Below are 24,969 nucleotides of genomic sequence, written 5' to 3' on the forward strand. Positions count from 1 at the left end.
AACCAATTTTAAAGTTAGTTCTGAGATAAATTTTTAAGATATTCCAAAAGAAATGGAAAAAGATCACAAGAAATATATTTCAAAAACAAAAAAATAACCAAGATCACAGAAATAATAACCTATATAAAATCTGTCTCCTGTCCAAATCTGTGACCCCATTTGAGGATTTCTTAGCAAAGATACTGAAGTGGTTTGTCATTTCCTTCTCCAGCTCATTTTATAGATGAGGAACTGAGACAGTCAAATAACTTGCCCAGGGTCACATAGCTAAAAATTTAAGGCCCAATTTGAACTCAGGAAAATGATTTTCCTGATTCCAGTTCCTGCCTTATATATATATATATATATATATGATGATCTTTAATGAAAAGAGAAGGAAACAGATTTTTGGAGATTTTCTGTAACAGGAAAAAAAAGCCTATTACTCTAAACATGAGTAGGGGGAGAATCCAGGTAGTCACTATTATACATATTATATTGCATAGGTCTAGAAACTTGGATGAGAAACTGGGAGCCAGAATTCAATGGAAGAGTTTGGTCTGAGTTGAATTTGGGAGACTCCACAGTACTTCTAATGATTCTAAGCTGGTGTTGATGAATAGTTAAAAATTACAGATAACACAAATTGCTATAGTCATAGTTTAAAAATTGGCATAAAAGACAACAAGGATATTAATAACAAGAGAAGGAGGTGAGCTGGTCACATAAAGCGAAGGATGAAGATGCTCTGCTACTCATAAAATATTAAAACTGCCCTGAGCAGATGTACTATGAAAGATTTAAGAAAGATATGGGAATACATGTACAGGGTGAGACATTAAAAATCATGGAATATTACACTCTAAGAAATTATGACTAGGAAGAGAGAAATGTAAAACACTCAGGAAACTGATAAACATGAAAATATAAATGAGGAAAAAAGGTATAAGGAAAAACTAATTCTGTTAATTATGATGACCAAGTGACCCTCCAATGCAGAGATGGAAGAATTCACATCCCTCCCTTCTTTGATGAGTTAAGGGTTATGGGTATGCAATAAATGTCTTCCTCAGCTGCTGTGTTGGTTAGTTTTCTCCTTTTTTAATCTTTGTGATATGGCAGCTCTCTGTACAGGCAGCAGGTATATATTGTGAAATGTGGGTGAAGTAAAAATGAAAGATTATTTTTTTTTTAATTTTTAAAATGGAATTGTAACCTGAAGATGGAAGGAGCATCCACATGGCCAAGATCTGGACTTAAATTAATTAAACATTTATTTCCTTTTGTATTCCAGTTTATTGGTTAAAACACTTTTTCCACTCTGTCATCTTAAAATCAAAATTTTATTTCATTTAAATATGGTTAATATTACTGTTTCACTTTTCCCAACCAGACTTCCAGAGGTGATAAGAGAGATGCTAAGTCATTTAGCTTTGAACTCCTTTGAATCCTCATCTTTGCTTCTCTTTCCACCAACCAATCAACACAATCATTGTCTCAGAAATGAGTTGTCCAACCCAAAGACTTCCCAAACCAAAAGATCTTTCCCAGGCCACCACTACCTTTCAAAAATGTACCCAGTGGATAAAGTACTAAGATTGGAGTCAGAGACCACTCTTGCACCTCTAAAAATTTATGACCTATATCCAAAACAGAACTCATTTTCTTTTTCCAAAACAGAAATCCTCTTCCCCATTTTCCCAATTACCAGTGAGAATACCACAACCCTTTTTTTAGTCACCCAAGTTCATCTAAAATGTGTCACAGCCAACTCCTCTCAATCTCTTACATGTCCACCCTTCTCTCCATCTAACATACAACTCCAACTCTGGTCTATTAGAATAGTCTGCTCTCCCTATTCTGAACTTCACTTGGCTGTCAGTGATTTTTCTCAAGGTTAGGTTTGCCTAATCTTCTTCCCCTTCTCCTAGAGAGACTTTGGGATGATTAAGTTTGAAGTCCTCTGCTATTTAAAGTTCTTCAGGCCCTGGTCCTTTCCTGGCCTGCCTATTAGTCCTTTCACATGGCAACCCATCTGCTTTGTACTGGCAATTTTCCATGCCTAGACTTCTCGCCCTCCAAATCTCTTAAAATCCTTGCTTTCCTTTAAGATTCATCTCAAGCACCACCTCTCGGAGGCTATCTTTCCTGATTCTTCTCCCAACCCCAGCTTCTAGCAACAGCCTCTCTGAGGTTAACTTCCCTCATTCCATATTTGGCTTGTGTATTCTCAATGTCTCCCCCATTATAATGTGATTTCCTTGTGGCTAAGGATTGTTTTTTATTTTCTTTGTACCCCAGGTACTTACACAGTACCTGGCACATAAGTGGCTAATAAATACTTGCTAAGAAAATAACCATCAACTGAAAGCATTCACTCTGATTTCTTAATCAAAGAATCATTTACTTATAAAGTACCTATTTAAATAGCAAGCACTGACTAGATCCTAGAGATACATAGCTAAAATGAAAAAAAGGGAAAGGGAGAGGCAAAATGTTGACCTAGAGATATATACAAAATAGATACCAGGTGATTCTAAGAGGAAGGTACTAGCAGTTGAGGTTGTCAGGAAAGGTTTTAATCAATCTATCAAACAATAAATATTTATTTTCAATTATGAGCCAGGCATTCAACTGTCAAGTGCTGAGGTTACCAAAAGAGGTACTAGGCAGCCCCTCCTTCTCAAGGAGTTCATTCTAACTGGGGAGATAACATGAAAATAACTCTGTCGTAGCTGTATGTAGGATAAACTGGAAATAGAAGAAAAAAGTAAAAAGTTTTATGTAGAAGGTGGCATTTGAGATGAATCGTTAAAGAAATCAAGGATTCTAAGAGGCAGAGATATAAAGGGGACACATTCCACATATGGTGGGGGTACAGAGTTAGAGATATGGTACTTGAAGAAGTCCCAAGTGGTAATGTGTGTTTAATAAAGCTAGAAGATTCTTCAAGTATTCATTCAAGCATCCAGATTCTTCTTAGAAGTTTGTTTTACACTAAAGTCCAGAAATAACTTGTCATGGCAAGAAGGTGATGCCATGAGCCATCTGCAGGGTTTACTCTTGAGACTGGCACAAGATAAAACTTTTAATAAATGTTTGCTGACTACATCAAGTTAAAAAAATTCACATATGAATCTGGGTATAGACTGCATGTGTATAATCTGAGGATCTTAAATGGAACTAACAATGCAGTTCACCAAGAGTTTTGAAGGGTGATGCTTTGTACAAAGCAACTTTTATTTTTTTTGTATTCTGAATTTAACATCAAATAAAATGGGCCTTTCTCCATATAGAGAAAAGAAAACAAGTATTTTATATGAAACTAAAGATCTCTATTATGTAAACTTGCTTTTCTTTTTAAATATACAATAAATTTAACCTGTAGCTTTCAAAGAAGCCCTGCATGTCTTGGGCTTCTTTTTGGTATTCCTCTTCTTCTCTACATTAAAAAAACAAACAACATTTTTTTTCTGTTACTCTATATCTTCTCCACCCTTCACCCCCCCCCCCCACTATTGTGGAAAAAATTAACAAATATACATAACAGAGAAGGGGGAGGTAAGACCCACAATCCCCACATAAGCTGTATCTGAAGATATCTGTCTCATTTTGCATTTTGAGTCCATCACCTCTCTTCATCACTGGTTCTCTGAAATCATAGTTGATCATTACACTGACCAGAATTCAAGTCTTTCAAAGTTGTTTTTTAAGAAGTGTATAAATTTCCTCTGTATCAGTTCATACAGGTCTTTCCAGGTTTCGCTGAAACTGTTTCTTTTCTCATTTCTTATGGTACACTAATTTTACTAAATTCACATACCATATTATTTCTAGCCATTCCCCAATACATGAAACATCTCCTTGATTTCAGTTTTTTGTCACCACAAGCAGAATGGATCAATATTTCTATACATACCTGTCTCTTTGGGACACAATATTAGGTCAAAGGGTAATAATTTAGCAACTATTTCAACCTCATTCCAAATTGCTATCCAGAATGACAATTCACAGCTATACCAATACTGCATTAGCATGCCTGTTTTCCCACAGCCCCTTCAACATTGGTCATTTTCCTATCTGAGTGTGAGGTAGTACTTCATAATTGTTTTAATTTCCATTTCTATTAGTGATTTAGAACATCTTTTTCCACAAATGGTTATTGATAGGTTAGATATCTTCTTTTGAAAATTGCATGTTCTTCAACCATTGACCTATCAAGAAATGGCTTACTTTCATATATCTGAATCAGTTTCCTATTTATCTTAGAAATGACCCCTTTACCAGAAAAACAGTTACTTGGTTTCTCTTCTAATATTAACCATACTGGTTTCAGTTGAGAATTTTTTTTTTAATTTCATTTAATCTGAATTGGAGAAGGGATAGTAGAAGGTACACCACTGGAATTAACTTTGTCAAAGGTCCTGGAAAGGATATATCTCCCATTCTTTTAACTTTGCAAATTAATATCTCTTTCTCTAGTCAACACTGTTCCACAAGAGTAGTCTCTCCCATTAGAATATAAGCTTCTTGAAAGCAACTGTCTGTTTTTGTTCTACTAGTGCTTGGAACACAAAAAAGCAATTAATGCTTTTTTAATGATTCATTAGAGGGAGCTGGAGGCTTGGTCGGAACCCTAAGAGTGGAGAAACAGTTACAGAAAGTTGCTGATTTGCACTAAATTAAATAAATGAATGGATAAAAACAAAATTTATTAATGTTTATTATGTTACTAGGCACAGTGATATAACAGATGAGACCAAAAAAAAAAAATCTATTCATTCACTATCTTCCCTCCATCTACTAGATTTTAAGTACCTTAAAGGGAAGGTCCAGGTCTCACTCATCTTTATTCTAGTCATTGACCAAAGTAGACTTTGAATAACAAATGAGTACCCCAACCAAGCAACCCTGGAACTCCAGGTTGGGAGGGTTCAACAACTCTCTTCACTCCAGCTGGGAGGCCTCACATACAACCTTTCTTTATATTATTCCCTTTCCTCTGACATGCCACCAGGTCTCATTCACCTTTCCTCAACCCTTAGGTTAGTTCTGAGCCCTCAAAAACATCTTTTCCTCTCCCCTCAAAAAAAAGGAATCAGCAAAGGGGTATGACAGCTCTCCTTTGCAAGGTACTTTATGAATTACAAAATGCTTTTTTCACTGTTAATACAGGGATTCTTAACCTTTTTTTTTTGTCTATTGGATCCCTTTGGAAAGCTGGAGAATTCTATTAAAAATTTTCTCAGAATAACTTTTATTAAATGGATAAAACAAAATACATAGGATAAGGAGGGAAAATATTTATATTGAAAAAGTTATCAAAATATTCTTTTAAAAGAAGTTCACAGACCTCATGTGTTCTTAACCCACGGACTAAGCAAACTTGCCCAGAATCACTGGATTAGTACATTACCTGTGCTGGAACTTGAACTCAGATCTTCTGACTCCAAGTCTGGTGTTTTCCACTGAACCTGCACCACCCCACCTCTATGTACCCAGTTTGAGGTTGGCAGAAGACTGATCCCTTCCCCACACCCTCCAAGAGAAACCTTTGTAAAGAAAGTGTCCAGAAGAATGATTAAGAACAATTACTAAAATGATATAAATAAAAACAAAAACTAAAAGCAATTCAAATAGGGTCAATACAAAATCAATGCTATTATATTATGAAAGTTAAAGCAGGCAACTTTCATTTCTCTTAATCAGTAAATTTCAAAAGTATAAAGTGATGTGGCTATAAGTGGTATTTGGCTAAATTTGGTATTAAAGATTTGGGTTCCAATTCTACTACTAATACTCACTGTGTTAATAGCAATTATTTTCTCTTAAATCCCCAGTTGTTCATCATAGAGCTTCAAAGGGGTCATATGCTCAATCTTTGATCTCCAATTAAATATTTCATAAATGAAAGGTTTTTTAATTATTCAATTAAGAGAACAGAACAGTTTTTAGAAAGTGTTGCACTTTAGACATCTACTGAACAATAAATACATCACTGGCATGATTTCTCCTTTACTCTTGTTAAATGTCATAGCTTTATGGTTTATTTTTGCCTGTGGAATACATGAATGAAAAATATATAACTCAATGAATGTTAGGCAGATAACCACAAGCAACTTACTTCATTTTTTCAAGCCTTAGTTTCCTTATTTCTAAAATGTGAATGACGATACTTGTACTTACCTCACTTTTTTTATGGAGCTCAAATGAAATAATGCATGTCAAGCATTTTGCAAATTTTAAATTAATTGACATAATACTATCACAATCAAGTTATTTCAAGTTTTGCTTAACTCTTTGGGGGGACAGTAATTTCTGGTGATACAAATGTCTTGTCAAAACAAACACAAAACTAGCTCTATAACAGCCAGGTATGGTCATATAGCTATCTATCACTGGGCCTATGCTGTTGTCTGGACTTGACCAATCTGAAACTTCCTGTAACCCTACTTTAGTCTATCTTCTATTCAGCTGTTTTAAAAGATCTTCCTAAAATTCAGGTCTGACCATGTCCTCTATTTAAGAAATTCCGGTAGGTTCCTATTGTCTCCAGGATCAAATATAAAATTCTCTTTTTTCATCTTTCAAAGCCCTTCATAACCTTGCCCCTTCCTAACTTTCTAGTCTTCTTACAACTCAATCTCCATCATAAACTCTATAATCTAGTGACAGTGAAATATCAGTTGCTATTAACACAAGATACTCCATTTCCCAAATCTGGACATTTCCCCAGCAGTCTGCCATGCCTGAAATGCTTTCTCTTCTTAAGTCCACTTCTTGGTTTTCAGTTAAGATTGCATCTTTTTCAAGAAGCCTTTGTCCATCCTCCTTATTATTATTACCTTTCCTCTAAGATTATCTTCAATTTATCCTATGTATAACTTTAGGTATTAGCAAATCACCTCCATTAGAATAAGAACTCTTTGAAGGCAGAGGGCTGTTTTCTTCTCTCTGTATCCCTAGTGCTTAGCACACACAGTATGCAGTACATAGAAGGTACCTTAGCTTGTTGACTTGACTGGAAAAGCAGAAAGATGAACAGTAGGTATCAGGTGTGCAGAAATCTCAGCTGAGGACCCACCAGAAGATCACAAGCTCAGATTTAAGAGCACTCATCTTACATGGTTATTGTGAGAATCATCCTTTCAATTCCACTAGAACAGTTGTCACTATCAGTGGTACATAAAGCAATAGATAGATAGATATCCATTTTTGAGTTGATAATGTTTTTGTGATCAAATGTTTTGTTACTTCTGTTATTAGAAACCTAAGAGTTAACAAACTAACATACCCTAGATTCCCATATCTCTTATAAAACACAGGTAACAGTTTACCCACCCATTGTACATATCTCTTCCCCATCCTCCACACACCTAAGGGTTTGTCTCATTCGGAACAGAAAGGAATCCAAATCCAGTGACACCAAACTACCTCTGGTTGCTTGAAGGAATTAGAGATGTCTGGTCCTGGGTAAGAGAACACTCACAGAGGACATGAGAATTGTCCACTTATTTGAAAGAGATCTGCTTGGTTCCAGAGAACAGAACTAGAAACAGCAATAATAACAACAATATTAGCTCACCTTTCCGTTGTTTTCATTTTTACAAAAAACTGTTGGGGTTTTTTTTTAATCATTACCACAGTATAACAGGAGAAGAAACTGAAACTTAGGAGTGAAATGACTTGCTCAGGATCACACAAGAAGGAAAATGATCAAGAGTCAAAAATCAGGTATTACTAGAAGTTCAGTGCTCTTTCTATCAATGATAGATATACAAATTTTTGCTCTAGATTAGAAAGGTTTCTTTGAAATTAAGAGACATTTAAAAGCAGAATGGTTAGGATTCAAACAAGCTGGATTACTAATCATTTGTTGAGGATACTGTACATTTGAGGATTCCTGTTCAGGTAAAGGTTGAACTAAATGGCCTACCAACTCTGAAATCAGCATCAACTTTCTCTAAATTCTATTGGGGGAGGGGGAATGGAGGGATGGAGGATGGGAGGATTTTTAGTTTAATTTTCTGGGATGACCAGAGTAGCCAAAAGGTCACGATTACTCTGAGTTGGGAACAGATGACTGCCATGCCAGGACTTAGAAAAGATGACTTACTCACTGATAGAAACACATTATGAAGAGCCCAAGTCCAAATCGGTCATCTTTTTCTCCTTCTCATTCCAACAAAAAGAAAAAGCACCCAAATTCATATTTTTTTCCTATTTAAATACACGATTATAAAAGGTTTCTTGTATTCTTAAATGTGATCTTATTAATGTTGCTGCCAAATTAACAAATTTCAAGGCATTCCAATTTTACATTGGAAATCAATAGGAAAATTGGCCTCCCAGTAGAAAGTTCTCTTGATATAAAATTTAGCTGAAATGCAACAGAAGTACTAAAAATTAAGATGTCACTTATGAAGAGCTCATAATGGAGAGTTCAACATATCCACATGAAAATATTACCCCTTTTCACACTCCACAATTTCACTACTGTAACAATATTATTCTAAGCCTAATTCTAGAATTCCCTTTCTGAGACGCTTTACTTTTGCTCCTAAAAGAGAAACAAGAATATCACCGTATTCTATTATGCTATGAAAGCACAATTTAAAATGCTAGTTGTTATTATTGCCTCCTGGTTCATCTAGCTGAAGAATACCAGTGAAGAGAATTCAAGAAATGGGAAATGATAGTGGAAAAATATTCCTACCTTACACATTTTGGCAGATTCATATCAACAAATAACTGTTGATCAATATTGAATGATATGCAAATTAAACCATTTATTTTTATGATGGATTCTCCAAAATAACATAACAAAGTACTTATAATTTCACATAAGCAAATATAGTTAGATATGAAGTTCAATAAGCCGTTAAAAGAGTCTTTCTGGAAATGATAATATTAAAACATAAATTTCAGGTTTCACAGCCCTCTGTCAGCCTTTCTACCTTACCTTACCACTGAGTTCTTGTCATTCTCTGCACCTCTAGAGAGTGAATCCACTCAGCCCAGGAACTCTGCTCTGGGCAAAGAGATACTCTGATTAAGTCCACTAAGTGAAGGCTCTCCCTCACCCCTTTACACTTTTTGTTTTTGGCTTAATAGTCAAATCAACACAATTTTACTGTAATTGTAACTTGTCTCTGAAGCCCTCCCCCCATACTGATTTCCCTTGCCACCACTACCCCTGATAGAGATATATGTCTCCTTCACTAGAATGTGAGCTCCTTGAGGGCAGGCTATTTCTCACTTTTGTATCTGTATCTCCAAGTCAAGTCAACAAGTATTTATAAACTTCTTACTATATGCCAAGTATAATGTTAAAAAGCTTTATTCGCAAGGAAAGGCAAAAACACTGATCATGCCCTTAAAGGATTATGTGTCACCTGAATGAAAACCAAACTTAGAAAAGTATCAAATCAAGTATTTATAAAGTACCTACTAAAAGTAAGACTTTGTGTTAATTCCCAGGGATAGAAAAAAAAGGCAAAAGTTGCCACTATGTGAACTACATACAAATGAGATATATAACAGGATAAACTGTAGGTAGTATAATGGCTAGAGCACTGGGCCTAGAGTCAGGAGTTCAAATTCAGTCTCAGACACATAATAATTGTATGACCCAAGCAAGTCACTTAATTTTTTTTGCCTCAGTTTCCTCAAAAGGGGGAGGAGAGGATTAAAACAGCACCCACCTCAACAAAGTTGTTGTGAGGATTGTTTGAGATATTTGTAAAGGGTTTTTAGTATTGTGCCTAGCACAGAAAGTTATATAAATGTTCATTTCCTTCCCCCTTGCCCCTAAACTGGAGGCAATCTAGGCAATCTCAGAAGTAAAGTATGAGCCATCCTATGGGGGTGACTGAGCATCAAAGGCCCCAGAGAGTTCAAGAAGTTTAAGGACTAATAAAAAAAATCATTTAATTTAGCAAAAAAGAGATCAGTATCAACTTTGAAAAGGACAGTTTCAGTAGAAGAGGTTGGAAACCAGAGTTCCAGTTTTTAGCATTGTGGTACCTGGCACATTATAATCACCAATAAATGATTTTCCATACACTCATTCAAATTTGAAAACTTTGTTTTGGAGGGTAAAGAATCTCATCTTTAAATTACTACAAGATGTTTCACCTTTGAAGTCATAAATTGATACTGAAATTAAGATAAATGTACTTCCTGCTCAAGAATATTCAGTGAGTCTTTTCTCATAATAAGACCTGCTAGATAACCCAGATAATGTCAAGTATATTACCATTTATTACATTATGCAACAGCTTATTAAGATGTTCCAGTTTTCAAAAGATACTGCTTTTAAAAGTTAGTGCTTCTTTCACCAAAGAGCATGCAGATTTTGGTCCAAACATCTAAAAAGGGTGTTGATTATAGCAAAGTTGATGGATTATGACTGGAGACCTAGTCAAAAATAAAACTTATTCTAGACAGATTGGCCAAAAATGATAGAAAGTTCAAATTATGATGTGGCTCTATCTAGAACCAGGAGTCCAAATTATGATATAGCTCTATCCAACAATAAATTACTTGAAATTTACTCCTAAATTCTAGTCGCGTTGATTTTTGGTTGGAAAGGGTCAGAGAGATCATTTTGCAAATGAGGAAAAAGAGATCCAAAGAAATTAAGTATTTTGTCCAAGGTCACACAGATATCAAAAACGGCAGTGCTAGGATTCTTGGCTCATTATCATCATGATGATGAATATAAGTACTATTTACATCTTATACTAATAAGATTCCTCTTACATCACTTTTGATGTACACAATAATCTCGGGATTTTTTTTTCTCTACCTTTTCACTACACAATATATTTTACTTACCTATTCCTGTATTTCACTTAAGTTTCAAACTCAAGCAAAATTCAATTTTTCAAAACGAATCAAGAGACGGCTTGATAGAAATAGAGCCGGCCTCACAGTCGGGTTCCAGAATCCTGATTCTGGGTTCAAGGCCTTTGACACTCAACAGCGTAAGTCACTTATCTGCATCGGATGAGTTAGTTCCTTCTCCCACAGCCCTCCCCTCAAATTAAAAAAAAAAACAACACAAAAAAAAAACTTGATTTTTCAGAAGGCCAAATTCCCACAATACCCCAGTCCCAAGAACTTGGATTTCATACTGCCCAGGAAAATCAATCCCGACCTCAACTCAGCTGTTTAAAAACCCCAGCTGGACCCTTTCCTGTAGAAGCTTTAGGTGGGCCGAGGCAATAAAGGCCGATGACCCTCAGCACCAAGGTTCATGCCCCGGCCAATAGAAGGTTTCCTTCGGGTCTTTTAATTATCTGAAGAGAACCAGAATCATTTAAAACAAACAAACAAACGAACGAACGAACGAACAGCTGCTCAGTATGGAAGCCCTGGAGACAAACCTGGAGCTGAATCTGAGGGATCGGCCGAGAAGTTAGCCGGAATCGGATTTTAGAGATCTCTCTGAAAGGTAACGAGGGAGGTTATGAAACCTGGGGCGCGGGGGGGGCCGTGCGGGGGGCCCGGCCCAGGCTGGCGGCGGCCAGAGTCCGGCCCGGCGGCTCGCAGGGGGCGCCCGGGCCCCGATCGCCCCCCGCTGCCCTCGGCTCCCGCGCCTCGGCCCGGCCCTCGGCCCGTCTGCGGGGCCTGCCGACCTCCCCCGCCAGCGTCCTCGTCGCCGCCTCCTCCGCCGCCGCCGCCTCCCCCGGAGCCCACGATTAGGCCTCGGTCCGTCCCCGAGACGTCCGTTCCGGTCCGTCCTCTTCCCGGTCCCCTCCCCCACCCAGGCGCCCCCGTCCCCCAGGCAGTGGGTCCGCCGGCAGAGCCGCCCCCCGCCCCCCCCCGTCCCCTCACACGGCTCGGGGGGCTCGATGGAGGCGCCGGCGCCGCCGGGGAATCGCCGCCGGCCCCGCGGCCGCCGTCCCCGCCAGCTGCCGGGGCGGCGGCCTCAGGTGCGGCCCCCTCCCCGCCATCGGGCACTCACCGCGGGGCGCGCCGGCTCCGCACCGACCCCAGGCTCAGGCGCCGCCGCCGCCGCCGCCGCCGCCGCCGCCACTTCATTCAGCAAAAAGCAGCGCCGCGTTCCTTCCGGCCCCGGAGCGTCGTCCTCTTGCGCCTGCGCGCAGCGCCCCCTAATGACTGGGGACAGGAAGGACCATAGAGCACCGCGGGGGGAGGGGAGGGAGGGGGCTCAAGGGCCAGGCCAGAGAGAGGCTCCCCCATCACCCCTCCCCTCCCCACGAGTGTAGACTCCGCCTCCCGGCCGGAGGACTGAAGGAAAGTGCCAGAAGGGCCAGGCTTGGGGTGCTGGAAGCAGCCGGCCACCCGCTCCCCCTCCCCCGGGGCCACCCACCCAGCCACTCCCGACCCTTCTCTATGCCTCAGTTTCCTCGATCATAAAACGATGGAGTTTCCCCGAGAGCCTATAAGCTCGGCCTCAGTCATTCAACAGCGGCCATGCCCGGGAAGCCCAGAATAAAAGCCCCGCTGCGGAAACACTGGATCCCCGGGCGTGGATGGGTTATTCCATCTCTACACCAGTGAAACCAAGATCCATTCCCTCTTGGGCCAGGTGGTACCTCGGGTACCAGGGACCTGGAGTCCAGGAAGGCCCGGATGCAAGTACCACCCGCGTACCAGTGACGAAGGCCCGGATGCAAGTACCACCCGCGTACCAGTGACGAAGGCCCGGATGCAAGTACCACCCGCGTACCAGTGACGAAGGCCCGGATGCAAGTACCACCCGCGTACCAGTGACGAAGGCCCGGATGCAAGTACCACCCGCGTACCAGTGACGAAGGCCCGGATGCAAGTACCAACTGTGTACCAGTGACGAAGGCCCGGATGCAAGTACCACCCGCGTACCAGTGACGAAGGCCCGGATGCAAGTACCACCCGCGTACCAGTGACGAAGGCCCGGATGCAAGTACCAACCGCGTACCAGTGACGAAGGCCCGGATGCAAGTACCAACCGCGTACCAGTGACGAAGGCCCGGATGCAAGTACCACCCGCGTACCAGTGACGAAGGCCCGGATGCAAGTACCACCCGCGTACCAGTGACGAAGGCCCGGATGCAAGTACCACCCGCGTACCAGTGACGAAGGCCCGGATGCAAGTACCAACCGTGTACCAGTGACGAAGGCCCGGATGCAAGTACCACCCATGTACCAGTGACGAAGGCCCGGATGCAAGTACCAACCGTGTACCAGTGACGAAGGCCCGGATGCAAGTACCAACCGTGTACCAGTGACGAAGGCCCGGATGCAAGTACCAACCGTGTACCAGTGACGAAGGCCCGGATGCAAGTACCACCCGTGTACCAGTGACGAAGGCCTGGATTCAAGTACTACCAGCGTACCAGTGACGTGGGGTCCAGGAAGGGCTGGATTCAAGTACCACCCGTGTACCAGTGACGAAGGCCCGGATGCAAGTACCACCCGCGTACCAGTGATGAAGGCCTGGATTCAAGTACTACCAGCGTACCAGTGACTTGGGGTCCAGGAAGGCTTGGATTCAAGTACCACCCGTGTACCAGTGACGAAGGCCCGGATGCAAGTACCACCCATGTACCAGTGACGAAGGCCCGGATGCAAGTACCAACCGTGTACCAGTGACAAAGGCCCGGATGCAAGTACCACCTGTGTACCAGTGATGTGGGGTCCAGGAAGGCCTGGATTCAAGTACCACCCGTGTACCAGTGACAAAGGCCTGGATTCAAGTACTACCAGCGTACCAGTGACGTGGGGTCCAGGAAGGCCTGGATTCAAGTACCACCCGTGTACCAGTGACAAAGGCCTGGATTCAAGTACCACCCATGTACCAGTGACAAAGGCCTGGATTTAAGTACCACCCATGTACCAGTGATGAAGGCGTGGATTCAAGTACCACCAGCATAACAGTGACATGGGATCCAGGAAGGCCTGGATTCAAGTACCACCATAGACATTTTATGGGACAAGTCACTTCATATCTCTCAGGTCTCAGGTCACATCCTAAGATAGTTTAAATTGTAAAACAGAGACTAATCTTTACTGGCAAAGGGAGTTCCCTCACTAGGAATCTCCTCCATCAATGAAATGACAGATGTGAAGCAAAAACATGTTCAAAGTGTTCTCTTGGCAGATATGTTGGTAATAGATAGGAAGCAACCATATTGTAGAGGGCTTTAAGAGTCAGGCAGATATGCAGACTTTAATATAGTAGATCTGGTCTCTGGTCTTTAGAAGGGGAGGTGACTAAAGTAGTATCAATATGGACCAGATGGTGTAGAAGTGGTTCTATTCAGACCAAGATCTAAACACAGAGAAAGAGAGAGAGAGAGAAAGGCAGATAATGCTAGGTTCCTTCCCTTATCTTAGTTCAAGATAGAGATGACAGGGAATTTCCTACAAGGTTAAGTTCTTGGGGCAGAGAGGACTCTTTTAACAGTGTGGATTACAGTAGATACACTATGCTTTTTTCTAGGTTATCTGAGGTCATTTTCTCTCATAATCACACCCCAATTATGCCATTTTTCAGATTAAAAAAACCCTTAAATTTATGACTTAGAACTGCAAAACTTTATTGTATGATTTTGACCTCAGAACTGTAACAGGAGATATACTTGAAATGACAGATACCTCCAAGATTTTTCAGGCTAGTACTAATTTCAAGAAAACAAAATGATTTATAGAACTTTAAGAAAAAGGATAGGATAGCTAGAACATGTGGTCACTGGACCACAGAAGCCCCTCACTCAAATGCAATTCATGTGCTTGTCATGGCATCACCTCCCTGATGTCATGGTCTTCTTCAAGAACAAAGAACAGGGGTGGCTAGGTGACACAGTGGATAGAGCACCAGCTCAAATCCAGCCTCAGACACTTAATAATTACCTAGCTGTGTGGTCCTGGACAAGCCACTTAAGCCCACTGCCTTGCAAAAAAAAAAAAAAAAAAAAAAGAACAAAGAACAAACATTATCACCTATTGTTAGATCATGTTTCAACTTTCAAAACAGAAAATATAGATATCACAGTTGTGGGGGATGTTAGGAAGTTAAAAAAAAACTGGGTCCCTACCAAATTGTAAAGACAAACTTTATTCTCATAAAAAGGTTAAATAATAATAATAAATGACAATATATGATTAAATGTCAAGTGAGTGATAATATTATAGGACTTGAGGCCATCCTGTTTAATGAAAGATGGGCATGGATCACTTTCTCTCTCTCTCTCTCTCTCTCTCACTCTCTCTCACTCACATCCTCTCTCCTCTCTCTCTCTTTCATTTTGGTTACCATCTGTAAAATGAAATTAAGTCTATTCATCTCTCTGCTGAGTTTTCATAACTGCCTTTTCCATAAGTAGAAGCTAAACAACAGGGCAAGCATTGATACAAATATCCAACACAAGGAAAAAAATTCCAACTAAATAACAGAATAAAATTATGAAAATGAAGAATTTAATAAAGTTAAAAGCAAAAAAGAACATTAAATTAATAAATAATATAGGAGCTATTTTTAAAAATTAATAAAAAGATAAACATTTTACCAACCTAGGTTTTTAAAAAGAGAGGAAAAACAAATTATATCAAAAATAAAAAGGGAGAATTTATAACTATTGAACCTAATTATTATGCTATCAAACAGAATGCTTTCAAAAATATAAACTACTCAAAACTAATAAAAGAAACAGATTAATTAAACATCAGAAATATTGAAAAGTATTGGAAAAATTGAATGAGTCATAAGTGAACTCCAAAGGAAAAAACTTCAGGGTCTAATGGATTTATGACTGAATTATAACAAGCATTAAAAGAACAATTTCAATACTACTTAAATTTGAAATATTGATATGTTTCCAATTTCTTTCTACAATACAATTATCATCTTGATACTCAAACCAGGTGAAAAATAGACCAATGTTCCTAATGAACATTAACAGAAAAATTTTAAATATATTATTAAGTAATCCACAGCAACATTTTATTTTTTTATTTTTTATTTATTTGTTTTTCCAACAACATGCAACAATAGTTCTCACTAATCATTTTTTTTGGTAAGATTTTTGAGTTTTCCATTTTTCTCCCTCCCTCCCTTCCTCTCTCCCTCCCCTTGACAGAAAGCAGTCTAATAAAGGCTCTACATGTATAATTATGCCAAACATAGATTGTTGTGAAAGAAGAATCAAATCCATGCAACATTTTAGACAGATTATATATTATGACCAGGTTAGAGTTATATCAAGAATGCATTGTTGGTTCAACATAATAAAGACTATAAACACAATTAACCATGTTAATATAAATAATAAAATTATGTAGTTATATCAATAGATGGAAAGTTTTTGACAAAAAAATTCTAGAAATCATTGATATAAATGAAACTTTCCTTAGTGTGATGAATAGTATGTGTCTAAACCTAAGAACAAATAATGTCTGTAAAGGAGAAGGAAAAAAGTAACTCCAGAATTGAGAAAATAATTGTGTTTCATGGCCTATCATTGCCAAATCTCAGGCCTTGGTCCCTGAGACTGTTAAGGCCTGGAGGAGGGAGAAGTCAATCAGTGTAAGAGTTCCAGTGCAAACACACAGAGACAATCAGATACTAATTGATCTCCTTCTATAAGCCTTGGTGTATGGGGCTTGTTTCAAGTGGGGCCTAGTCATAGTCTCCATCCTTTGCGGATTCAGAGGCCTTGTCTTGAGGCCAGGGAAATAATGTATCCAGTAGGTGGGGCTCTGAGATCAACTTTCCACAGGGGAGGAGGAGGGAGCATCACCGCTGGAGGCTCCAGCTAGGCCCTGGTCTCCTTCCACTTGTCTTTGGAAGCCATTCTGCTCTTGAGATTTAAGATAGTCACAGAGCCACAGAAGGCTGGCGTTGGAAGAGACAATGAACCCCAGAATGCTCCTTCCCAGAGAGACCATAAGAAGCGGGAGGAACTCATCCCACCGAGAGTCTCCAGCTAATGCAGCTTCAGCAGGAGCTGAAGGAGCTAGGTCTCGCTCTCTGTACACAGCTCTGGATGAAACTATGTCAGGGTTGGGTCTGTTGCCAGAGCCTAGCACAATACCTGATAGATACATTGTGGAAGAGAAAGAGGGGAGGAGAAAGAGAGAGAGATTGGAGGGGTGGGGTGGCCCTGACCTGTGATTCCAGTCAGAGGAACTCCCAGTGAGTGAATTTCCACCCCTCTAATTTACAGTCAATCAAGTATTTAATGAGCACCTACTATGGTACCAGATAAGTGTTGGAGATCTAAGAACAAAGAATAAGAAAATTCCTACTCCAAAAGGGCTTATGTTCTAATGGGGGAGGTAAAAAGCAAATAAAAAAGGTAAATCTCATCATATATATATATATATATATATATATATATATATATATATATATATATATATATATATATAAAATTATTCAAGATAGTTTTAGAGAAAGAGTACTAACAGTTGGGTGGGGGGGGAGTGTGGGAGATAAGGAAAGGCTTCCCTGCAGAAAATGATGCTTGAGATGTCTCTTAAAGAAAGACAGGGTCCTGGGAGTGGCTAGGTGGCACAGTGAATAGAGCAGCAGCCTTGGAGTCAGGAGGACCTGAGTTCAAACCCAGCCTCAAACACTTACTAATTACCTAGCTGTGTGACCTTGGGCAAGTCACTTAACCCCATATCCTTGCAAAAATCTTAAAAAAAAAGAGAGGGTCTTATTAGGCAGAGGTAATATGGCAATTATATTCCAAGCAATGGGAAATGGAGTGGGTTGGTTAAGAACAGAGAAGGCAGTGGGGGAAAGTAATCTCCTGTGAGGTTCGAAAGATAGCCAGATTGCATAGGACTTTCAGATGCTAAAAGAAAGAAGAGGCTGTTATGATCATTTAGGTAAGAGATAATACAGATCTAAGGTGATAGCTGTGAAAATGGAGAGAAAGAGTCAGGAGATCTATTATGCAGATAGCAACAAAATGATATAGCAACCCATAGGATGAAGAAATAGAGGAGGGAAGGATAAGGCCAAGTTTATGAATGTGGGAAGGTGGAAGAATGATGGTGACCTCAGTGTAAATAAATAGGGAAGTTTGTAAAAGGCAAGGATTTAGAAGAAAAATAATGATTTATGTACTCCTTGAGTTTAAGATCCAGGTTACAAAACATGTAATTGGTCATCTGGAGCTAAAGCTCAGGGGAGACACTAGGGCTGAACAGATCTGGAAGTCATCCAGAGGTGATAGGTTTATCTATGAGAGCTAATGGTGTTACTAAGAGAGTATAGCTAGAGAAGAGGACCCAGGTCAGAACCTTGGGGAGCGACCACAGCTCCTAAAGCTGTGATGAGATGGTTGATGAAAGGAAACTGAGAAATAATATTCAGGCAGATGGGAATCAAGAAAACCCAGAGAGGTGGATAGAATATTGGCCCCAGTATCAGTAGGACCTGAGTTCAAATTCAGTCTCAGATACTTATTAATTGTTATGACTCTGGACAAGTCACTTAATCCCAATTGCATGAGAGAGAGAGAGAGAGAGAGAGAGAGAGAGAGAGAGAGAGAGAGAGAGAAAACCCATAGAAAATTGCCTTTTGGGGCAGCTAGGTGGCGTAGTGGATAAAGCACTGGCCCTGGAGTCAGGAGTACCTGGATTCAAATCCGGTCTCAGACACTTAATAATTATCTAGCTGTGTGGCCTTGGGCAAGCCACTTAACCCCGTTTGCCTTGCAAAAAAAACCTAAAAAAAAAAAAAAGAGAACATCTAAGTGGATTTTTAAGTCCCTAGTTTAAGGACAGCAGTTGGGGAGGAGAGGAAAAAGAGTAAACTAGATAGTGAACTTCCTGAGAAAGGAGCAAGAATGACCTAGGATTTTGATACAAGATGTTGATGTTTGTCCTTCATTCTGTGACAAGCAGGTGAATTGTATTTGAGTGAGAGGATACTGTACTAAGTTACCAGTCTCACTTTCTCTTCCAGGGTCATCTGGGTTCAGTGGCCAGATATAGATCAGGACAACTGGAGATGGCCCTGGATGCAAAGCAATCAGGATTAAGGTCAACACAGCTAGTAAGGTTGAATTTGAACTCAGATCCCCCTGACTCCAGGGCCTACCTAGCTGCCCAGGATAGGCTGACTACCACAATTCAAATGGGAAAAGAGAAGGAAATTTTGATTGAGTACACTTCAAAATATTAGACTGGGACTTGATTGATTTACTGAGTCACATAGTTGTATGTCAAAAGCAGGATTTAAATTTATTTTACTGATTCCAAGGTCATCTATCTATATTGATGAAGGAAACAATGTAGGGATAGTCTAGTTTAGGGTTTGAGAATGTGTGAATTCACAGAAAGATCAAGATCAAAGATCTTAACCCAGAGGTACTGAGATATTAAAAAAGGTTTATTACCCCCTCACAGAAGCTAAGAAAGAGAATAAAGTCAGTGGGCTCATGCCAGATGAGCAGGAAAGAAAGGCTGCAAGCCAGCAGGGGATAAGTCGCATAAAGAGAGATATAGGTGACAGCTAGGTGGCACAGTGGATGGAGTACTAGCCCTGGAGTCGAGGATCTGGGTTCAAATCCATCCTCAGACACTTAATAATGACCTAGCTGTGTGGCCTTGGGCAAGTCACTTAACCCCATTGCCAAAAAAAAAGATATAGGATGGGAATATGTTAAACACAATTGTACATGTATAACTCTTTTTTTTTTAGTTTTTTTGGGTTACAATCTGTATACATAGGAGAATTTATCTCAAAAATGGGGGGAAAAGAGATTCTTAGCATCTGGATTTAGTGAAGGAGCTGGGGCTATGATTTATTCATTTCTTAGTGATAATCTCTTGGTTCTCCAGTCTGAAATCCATACAACTGCATGACTGATTTTTTTTTAAGAAACTTCTATTTTTATTCCATTCTGTTCTATAATGGTATCATATGGCCTCTAGGATAAATGAATTTTTTTTTAGTGTTTTTTTTTTTTAGTTTTTAGCTTTTTTAATTTTTTGAAAGACAAATGGGGTTAAGTGGCTTGCCCAAGGCCACACAGCTAGGTCATTATTAAGTGTCTGAGGTCAGTTTTGACTCCAGGGTTGGTGCTGTATCCACTGCGCCACCTAGCCACCCCTAAATGAATGAATTTTAAAAGTATGCATTGAGAACTTACTAGGGACTAAGCCAGGTCCTAGGCACCAAAGATGCAACTTCAAAAGAAAGACAATCCTGCCCTAAAGGAATTTTCCTTTTAATGTGAGGAGGAAAGCACTGAGAGGAGAATCAGGAACCAGAAAGTCAAGGAAAAGTAAATGGGGTCAAGGGGAGTAAACTGGTACATTCTATTCAACTGTGTCAATTTGGTGAGAGGGAGGTATTAGGGAAAAGAGACATAGTGGGAAAGCTGCATAACAGAATGAAGTAATGAAGTATATTGAGGCTTTTCTGGAATAACAGCCAGGAGAGGCTGTCACCAGTCAAGTATCTGGAGTCCATGGCAAGGTAGTTGGTGATGATAGAGAAGATGACTAAAGAGTTTGGAAGACTGTCTGACTCCAAGCTGTCTTTCCAAACTTTGCATATTATGTCTTCTCATGAATTCTTCAACAAACATGAGACTGGGAGGGCCTGGAGTATTCTGGAACCAAATTAAAATGTAACTGGGAAATATTTAACAAAAATAAATAAAAATACAATAAAACATAGATATTATTACATTTTAAAACTATAGCAATATACAGCCCACAGGGATCCTTAAATTAATGGCTCATATTTCTGTTTGAGTTTGTTACTCCTGCACTTTGTTTTTCCATCATGTCTGAGTCTTTGTGACCCCTGTGAACCATATTGTCCATGAGGTTTTCTTGGTAAAGGTATTAAAGTGATTTGCTATTTCCTTTTCCAGTGGATTAAGGCAAACGGAGGTGAAGTGACTTGTCCAAGGTCACATAGTGTCTGAGGCTGAATTTGAACTCATGTCTTCCTGAGTCTAGACTCCGGCCTCTAACCATTGTATCACCTAGCTATTTGTTCTACATTTTCCCCAAACTGAACTACTTGTTTATTCCCTTCATACTGGACCCCAAATTTCTCACTTATTTGCCTTTGTACTAGGTTTATCACTTGGCTAGAATTCATTGTCTTCTTCCTCCACCCCTGATTTCACCTATGAACTCTAGTTCTACTCAAGGTTCAGTTCAAATGTCAATTTCTTTCATGAAGTCTTTCCTGTTTTCTTAGGGCAGGGAACATTTGACTTTTTCTTTAGAAATTCGAGTACTTGGCACAATGTTTGGTATTCAGTAGTTACTTTTAAAATGCTTCTAAGTCAAATGGAACTGAAAGTATCAAAGGCAGGAAAACATTCTTCTGTTCTAAGATGAGAGGTGTCAATTATGTTGCAAGGGGCCCTGTTTGATCTGAACCAGATGAAAACGTATTTGAGAAATATTTAACAAAAGAAATTAAATACAATAAAACATAGAAAATGTTAACATATTGATTTCTGGATCCTAATATACAATTTGATGGCCCTATTTCTAATTAAATTGGACACCAAATAAAACTATACTACTTCACTGTCTATGTTGCAAATTGGCCAAGGCAATGAGGATTAGGAGATTAGGCTCTTATTGTTCAGTCATTTTCAATTATGCTTGACCCCCCTGTGATCCCATTTGGGGTTTTCTCAGAAAAGATGTTAGAGCAATTTGCCATTTCCTTCTCCAGATCATTTTACAGATGAGGAAATTGAGACAAAAAGAGTTAAGTGACTTCCCTAGGGTCTTGAACTCCTGAAGATGTCATCCTGACCCCTGGTCTGGTACTCTTACCTACTACGTCACCTAGCTTTCCAATAACTGACAAAGTCTCATAATTCAATTATAGAATTTGGTTAATTTTGTTTTTCCTGCAAATCTCAGGTAAACCATATCCTGAGGTCAGAGAAAAGGGACAGGAATTGTCTAACATCGTGCAACAAATTCATGATTAATCTTCTGTTAGAAATCAGGACCCTTTGGGGGCAGCTAGGTGGCACAGTGGATAGAGCACTGGTCCTGGAGTCAGAAGTACCTGAGTTCAAATCCGGCCTCAGACACTTAATAATTACCTAGCTGTGTGCCTTGGGCAAGCCACTTAACTCCACGTCTTGTAAAAAAAAAAAACAACTTAAAAAAAAAAAAGAAATCAGGACCCCTGACTCCTGGGTTTAGAGTTTTCACTACTCTTTTTTTATGAATTTTATTTTCCAAATTACATGCAAAGATAGTTTTCAACATTCATCTTTTTGTAAGCTTTTAAGTTCCACATTTTCCTCCCTCCTTCCCTTCCCTCCCCCTTCCCCATGTGAGTGAATAATCTGATTTAGATTCTCTATGTACAAATGCCTTAAGATATTTCCATATTAGCCACATTGTCTCAATACTCTTCTACAGAATTTTCTATAAAATAATTTTTATTGATATCTTTTGATTTTATTACACTTAAATTTCTTCTCCTTCTCCTCTTCCTATATACCATGCTTTATAACAAAGGCAAAGAAGAAAAAAAGAGAATCCCAAGAAGGAAACAAGGATGTGTTCCTTGTCTATGTTTGTGCTAACCTATGCTAAGTATTCTACAAATATTATTTCATCTGATCTTCACAACCCCCCCTGGGAGGGAAGTTCTATTGTTATCTCCATTTTTACTGTTGAGAATACCAAGGCAGAGAGAGGTTAAGACTTTCCCAGAGTTCCACAACTAAGTGTCTGAGGATTTGAACTTGGGTTTCCTGACTCCTACTCCACAATCAATTCACTATGTTGCCCAGCTACCTCCATACAAAAGATGAAACACAGTGAGTCATAGAAAATACAAGTTGGGAACCTTAGAGGCAGTTGTGATAGCAGCAGCATCAACGCACAGATCTAAAACCAAGAAGAGGACTCGTGCTTGCAGTGTAAGAGCAAGTAAAGACCTGAGGGCAGACCAGGAGAGCAGTGGTCACTGCTCTCCCCAGATCCCCAGAAGCACCAAATTTTTGCAGAAAACACAGTACAAAAAATTCTGAAACAGATAGTGCTACCCAGCTGAGCAGAGCCCAGCTTCAGCATAAAGTTCAAATTCAAGAAATAGACTGGAAAAAGGACAAGGAAAAAATAACTTGTCCACTAAAAGACTACTTCAATGGCAGGGAATACCAAGACACAGAGAAGACAACTCTTGAGAAAAGGGCTTCAACCAAAGCCTCAAAGAAAAATGCTAATTGAGCACAAGCCAAACAAGAATTAAGATGTAAGAAAGAGATGAGTGGTAGGTGAAAACTTAGGAAAAGAAAACAGAATGAAGTCAGAAAATCATGAAAAGAAAATGAATAACTTGATAAAAGAGACCCCCCCAAAATACTGAAGAAAATACCAAGGACAGCTAGGCAGTGCAATGGATAGAACATTAGCCTCAGAGTCAGGAGGACCTCAGTTGAAATCTGGTCCCAGGCACTTCGTAGCTTTAAGACCTAAAAAAAAAAAGAATTAAAATGAAAATCTAAAAACAGAATTAGTTTAATAGCAAAAGAGGCAAAAATGTTTGCTGAATAAAAGAATGCATTAAAAACAGAATAGGTCAAATGAAAAAAGAGGTATAAAATCTCACAAGAAAACTTCTTAAAAATTAGAACTGAGCAACTAGAAGCTAGTGATTCCATGAAATATTACAAAACAGTCAAAAGAGTAAAAAAAAAAGAAGAAAATGTGAAATAGTTCATCAGAAAGAACTGACCTAGAAAATAGATTGAGAGATCATTTAAAAATTATTGGACTATATGAAAGTCATGATCAAAGAAAGAAACTATTTCAAACAATCATTAAGAAAAATTGCTCTGATATCTTAGATCCAGAGAGTAAAATAGAAATTGAAAGAAATCTATTGATCACCAAATGATCAGAGATCCCAAAATGAAAACTTCCAGAAATATTACAGGTAAATTACAGAGCTTTCATGTCCAGGAGAAAATATTGCAAGCAACCAGAAAGAAACAATTCAAATATCATGGAAACATAAGTCAGGATCCCACACAATTTAGCAGCTTCCATATTACAGAATAGAGGGCTTGGAATATGATATTGTAGAATGCAAAGAAGCTAGGATTATAAACAAGAATAATCTACCCAGCAAAACTGAGAATAATCCTTCAGGGGGAAAATGAATATTTAATGAAATAGAGAAATTTCAAACATTCCTGATGAAAATACCAGAGCTGAATGGAAATGTGATATTCAAACAAAAGACTCAAGAGAAATATTAAAATGTAGAGAAATCATAAGGAATTCAATAAAGTTAAACTTTCCATTTCTATAAGAGAAAATGATAACCTATAATTCCTAACAACTTGATCATTATTAGGAAAGTTAGAAGCCTTCTACATAGACAGAGAGCATGGATGTGAGTAAAATATGTTGGAATGATCTCAAAAAAAAAATAAAGGGTGAGAAAGGGATTTACTATGGAAAGGGGGAAAGGAGAGATAGAATAGGGGAAATTATCTCACATAAAAGAGGCTCTCAGGAAAGTTTTACAGCAAAGGGGAAATGAGGAAAGTGGCAGGTAATACTTCACACTCTCTTTGAATTTGGTTCAAAGTGGGAAGAATATATAGATACATTCAATTGGGTATATAAATCTATCTTCCACAACAGGAACCCCTCCACAGCAGGAGGAGAAGCTGGATGAGAGAAATGAGCAGAACAGATTAAAAAGGAGGACAGATAAGGGGAGGCAGTGGTCAAAAGCAAAACTTTTTGAGGACTTTTGAGAAAGGGCAAAGAGAGAGAAAGATGGGGGCGGGGGAGAAAAACAGAGACAGAGAGATGGAACCATAAAATAGGATGGAGGGAAATATACCGTTAGTAATCATAATGTGAATGGAATGAAATCATAAAGTCAAAGTGTGTAGCAAAATGGATTAGAAACAAAAATCTAACAATAATGTTGTTTACAAGAAACCCACCTGAAACAGAAAGACAACAGAGAGAATTAAAATAAGGAGAGAGCAGAATCCATTATGC

General features: G+C 39.2%; 1 protein-coding gene and 1 long non-coding RNA gene across 7 annotated transcripts in view; one reads left to right on the plus strand and one right to left on the minus strand.

Annotated features, from left to right (window-relative positions):
- RNF216 (ring finger protein 216) overlaps nucleotides 1–12,053 on the minus strand; it is a 221,284-nt gene extending 209,231 nt beyond the window's left edge. Inside the window, exons 1-2 of one of the 6 annotated variants that reach the window (XM_074202365.1) lie at nucleotides 11,370–11,533; nucleotides 6,983–7,151 (exon numbers count right to left, since the gene is read on the minus strand). The gene's annotated coding sequence lies outside the window, so the exon portion shown is untranslated. Of the gene's footprint in view, nucleotides 1–6,982; nucleotides 11,535–11,950 lie in introns of those variants that run through there. The other 5 variants (XM_074202360.1, XM_074202361.1, XM_074202366.1 and 2 more) reach the window with 5 other exon arrangements.
- Nucleotides 10,977–24,969, plus strand: part of LOC141499707 (uncharacterized) — a 98,440-nt gene continuing 84,447 nt past the window's right edge. Inside the window, exon 1 of the long non-coding RNA XR_012471735.1 lies at nucleotides 10,977–11,437. This is a non-coding gene — a long non-coding RNA (uncharacterized LOC141499707). The remainder of the gene's footprint in view (nucleotides 11,438–24,969) is intronic.

The sequence above is a fragment of the Macrotis lagotis genome, chromosome X, assembly GCF_037893015.1.
Source record: "Macrotis lagotis isolate mMagLag1 chromosome X, bilby.v1.9.chrom.fasta, whole genome shotgun sequence".
Classification (NCBI taxonomy): domain Eukaryota; kingdom Metazoa; phylum Chordata; class Mammalia; order Peramelemorphia; family Peramelidae; genus Macrotis; species Macrotis lagotis.